This window comes from Penaeus japonicus, unplaced genomic scaffold, assembly GCF_977035675.1.
Source record: "Penaeus japonicus unplaced genomic scaffold, GWHDUDI00000001_assembly GWHDUDI00000039, whole genome shotgun sequence".
NCBI classification, from domain to species: domain Eukaryota; kingdom Metazoa; phylum Arthropoda; class Malacostraca; order Decapoda; family Penaeidae; genus Penaeus; species Penaeus japonicus.
The window spans coordinates 22,665,169-22,670,168 of NW_028234441.1; the positions used below are offsets into that span (position 1 = coordinate 22,665,169).

General features: G+C 35.2%; 1 pseudogene across 1 annotated transcript in view; it reads left to right on the forward strand.

Moving 5' to 3' along the window:
* The window catches only part of LOC122248042 (uncharacterized), a 203,449-nt pseudogene extending 201,811 nt beyond the window's left edge, over positions 1-1,638 (forward strand). The window contains exon 14 of the transcript XR_015190721.1: positions 1-1,638. This exon is cut by the window's left edge and continues 972 nt beyond it. The product of XR_015190721.1 is annotated as an uncharacterized LOC122248042 (transcript).
* The last annotated feature ends 3,362 nt before the right edge of the window (positions 1,639-5,000 follow it).

The window sequence follows — 5,000 nt, forward strand, 5'->3', positions numbered from 1 at the left end:
TGTTTTTATTATTGTCATTATTATTATTACCTTTATTGATAATATTATCACAGTTATTAAAGTTTTTATCTTTATTATCATTACAGTTATTATTTTTTATCATTATTATCATTATCATTAGTACTATTATTTTTATAATTATTATCAGTATTTATAGTTTATTCATGTTGCTAACAAGGCATAACAATCTTTTGATTATTTCTGTATTAAACATATATATATATATTTTTTTTCATTCACTATTTTACAGAAGGGGCGTTGAAGTGTAATTGAACATACTCCTTAATATATTCTCATATTTGACTTATATTCTTAGCATTATACTTTTAGTAATAAGTATTTTTGAGACTTATATAAGTAAATGATATTGCCAGATCTCTGTATCTAAGTGGTTTGTTTTGATTTAGAGAGAAAAAAAAGTTGTAAATATTATGTACATATTTGAAGTAACCCGGTTTTTGTTTTTTTATATACAAGCGGGGAATATGAATGTTCAAAAATATGTATCATTATACATGTTCCTGAACTTGGCATTTTGTTCTTTAGGTAAATGTGTAATTTAACTTTCCTTTTCCATTTTTCTTTTGATGTTGGGACGAGTAGATCCAACTTAGTTTTATTTTTCAAAGTGGAAATCCAGTCAATTGAGGAAAAAAAAAAAAAATGATAATCGGGTAAAAAAAGTCTAACACTGAGACGAATTAATAATTCCTTTATTTTTTTCCTTATTTTTGAAAAGCTTTTCAAAAATGTAAATAAATAAACAGATGCATAGATAAATTAAGAAAAAAAAAGTAATCATGACTTTTCATATTGAAATAACAGTAACTAGTAGTATATACAATATACAATATTATATATCCCGATACAATATATTTCCTTTTCGTTAAATGGAATTCCAATGATGTAAAAATAAAAAGTATTTAAATAATAATGGCTTAGGAAAATATGAATGTTGTCTGATAATGATGACTGGCTATGAGTGATTCACTAGTCTTTTAGCCTGGTATACGCATGCGCAATCTCTGTTGATATGCGAACGCGGCTGGGCTGATGTAAACAAGTTAGAGAGAATGTTTCCAGGTTTGTTTGTTTTTTTCATTATTTTATTGTTGTTGTTTTGTGTAACTTTCTTTTTCTTTTTCTCTTCGTTGTTAATTTTTTCTTTGGTTGTTTTCTTCTCTCTCTCTTTTTTCGAGATTTGAGTGTTCTTTTTGGTCCTTTTTTTGTAGCCGTTTTCTTTCTTTTTTTCATCCCTAGTTTCTTTCCTATCTCTCTTCTTTCGTTTTTTTGTATTATTTTCTATTCCTTCATTCTTTATATATTGATTTTCCCCCTTTCCTCCTTTATTGATATGAATTCAATGTATATGAATTTAAAAAAAACTCTAGCAATAGTGTACAAAGTCAGAGTCACTTGTATTTTGGTAGAAATAAAAGACCTTTTATGAGAAGAAAAATAAAAGTAGCGAATCACTTTTTTTTCTAACGAAAAGACAAGAAAAAAATGAAAAAAAAAAAATGACACCGAGTGATTGTGGTGTTGTCTACGGGGCCAAGAAATATATTTGATTTGATTGTACAATTCATAAGTTGCTTTTGTGTATTTATATGCCAATAAAATTATACGTCCTTTTTATGTTGCTTTGTTTTATTTATGTGTCCTGTGGTGGTGTTATATTGCTTACTTTTTTTAATTTCATGTATCTATTTAAAAGTTTTTTGCTTTCTTATTTCCCTTCTCTCTTGCTTTCGTTTTTATCTTTGTCTAGTTGTTTATTACCTGTCTTTTATTCTACCTCTCATCTCCACCATCATCTCTCTCCTCTCTCTCTTTCTTTATCTTCCTGTCTCTCTCTCTTCCTTTTTCCCTCTCTCCCTCTCTTCCTTCCTCCCTCCCCTCCCTCCCCTCACTCTTTCTCTTTCTCTCTATCGCTCCCTCCTTTACTCTCCTTCTCTCTTTCTCCCTCGCACATCCTTTTTCTCTTTGTGGATATAGTAATCTAGACACAAACTGGAGTTGCAAGTGGAAATGAGGGTGTGCCAACCCGTAGACTTTTCTCGCCGAGGGTTCGATGTTTATAGAAACAAAACACGTACAAGCAAGCACATATTTTCATACTTATATGTCATATGAATAATGTTGTTATCTATATCAATGTATATAACTGTGTATCTATTTACGGTGTTATATATATATATATATATATATATATATATATATATATATATATATGTATATATATATATATATATATATATATTATATGTATATATATACATATTTATACATATAATGATAATGGTAATTCTGATGATAATAATTGGTATAATGACAATATCAATACCAATTTAAATGCTAAGAAAGTAAAGTAATGACAATGAAGATAATATAAATAATAGTGATAACATTGAGGATGATAACAATAATGATAATGATATAAATGATTGTTATGATAATGGAATAGCAAAAATAATGATTTTGATGATGATAATGATCATAACAACATAGACAATATAACACCAATGATAATAATGATGTTAATAATAATAGTAATAATAATAATGATAATAAGACAATGATAATGATAACAACGACGATAATAATGAAATTAATAACATCAATAATAATAATGATGATGATCATCATCATACTGATGATAATAATAAACAGGTTAATAATAATAGTAATAATAATAATGATAATCATAATAATAATAATAGCGATGACGATGACGATGGTACTAATACCAATACTAATACTGATAGTAATGATGATAAAAAAATGATAACGATAAGATAGCAAAAACAATAATAATAATTACTATAAATGTAGTTATAATAATCATGGCAATAAAACACATCACGCCCCTACTAACAACATCGGTAAACGTTTACCAAATGATAAAATGATAATGACAACAAAAACAACCCTAATATTAATAACAACCAGCCACTGCCACCATCAACATTAACGATACAAACTCCACCAACAATAACTCCAACATCATCAACAATAACAACAACAGCAACATCAACAACCCCAAATCCAACATCATCATCTACAACAATTCTAACATCAACATCAACAACAATCAACAACAACAACACCAGTAACAACATTAATTCCAACAACAATATCAACACCATCTCCAACATCACCATCACCACCAACAACAACACCATCTCCAACATCAACACCATCTCCAACATCAACACCATCTCCAACACCACCACCAACCACCATCTCCACCACCACCACCACCACCGCACCTCCTCCTCCACCACCACCACCACCACCACCTTCAACAACACCACCACCATCTCCACTACCACCAACACCATCTCCAAGACCAACATCAACACCATCTCCACCACCACCGTCACCATATCCACCACCACCAACTCCACCACCACCACCACCAACTTCAACACGAGACAAGGCTCCCCCACCACCATCTCCACCACCACCAACCACCATCTCCACCACCACCACCATCTCTACCACCACCACCATCTCTACCACCACCACCACCTCCTCCACCACCACCACCACCACCACCACCTCCACCACCACCACCATCTCCAACACCCCCCACCATCTCCACCACCACCTCCCCCCCCCCCCCCCACCACCATCTCCACCCCACCACCTCCACCACCAACCCCACCACCAACACCCCCCCACCCCACCACCACCACCATCTCTACCACCACCACCAACCACCGCCACCACCATCTCCACCCCCCCCACCCCCACCACCTCAACCACCATCACCACCTCCAACACCCCCCACCATCCCCACCACCACCACCCCCCCCCCCCCCCCCCACCCCCACCACCCCCATCTCCACCAACTCCCCCCACCACCACAACCACCACCACCACCACGAGACAAGGCTCCCCCTCGGCTCCCTCGCCGGGGATTTTTGGTGCAGCTTCCGACTGAGGAGGTCTTCTTGGGGGAGATGATTCATGGCATCCTCTTATCTCTTCCCCCAGCATCCCTATCTCATCCTGGCTTATCTCAAGTGCTCGCCATCCTCCTCCACTCCTTCCCCTCTTCTTCTTTCTCCTTTTTCCTCTTCTTCTTTCTCCCCTACTCCTCTTCTTTCTCCTTTTTCCTCTCCTACTCCTCTTCTTTCTCCTTTTTCCTCTCCCATTCTTCTTCTTTCTCCTCCTCTTTCTTCTCCTACTCCTCTTCTTTTTCTACTTTAAAGATACACCTTGCGTCCCTACTCCTCCTCCTTTTCTTCTTCTTCTTCTTCTTCCTCTTCCTGTTTCTTCTTCTTCTTCTTCTACATTCATCTAGTCCCCCTTCTTCCCGTTCTTCTATCACCTCCTCTTTTTCCTTTTTGTAGATTTTTGTTTCTTCGCATTATGTTTGTTGGTATTTATGTATGTATATGTGTGTGTGTGTGTGTGTGTGTGTGTGTGTGTGTGTGTGTGTGTGTGTGTGTGTGTGTGTGTGTGTGTGTGTGTGTGTGTGTGTGTGTGTGTGTGTGTGTGTGTGTAGGAGAGTGTGTGTGTATTGGTGGGGGGAGGGGGGGTCACAGCGTATGAGAAATAAAATAAATAAATCAAACAAAACAAAAAAACAATAAATCCTATTATTCTTAGGTAAATGCTACGAGTAAGAACAACAAAGCATATTACGTATTAGAAAATGAATACAAACATCTCAGCGGTGAGACACTATACCACATAACCTTACTAATCATCTCACAGAAGACATACATCTTTAATACGAAAATATATCATAACATTGCCAAAAAAAAAGAAAAAAGTAAAAAGAAAAGAAAAACCTTACCAATCATCTCACAATAGACGAAAATATATCATAACATTGCCAAAAAAAAAAAGAAAAAAAGAAAAGAAAAACCTTACCAATCATCTCACAATAGACGAAAATATATCATAACATTACGAAAAAAAACAAAAAAAAAAACACGACAAACGCATATTGCAAAGTGCACAAAATCTCGCCATAACCTCTGATA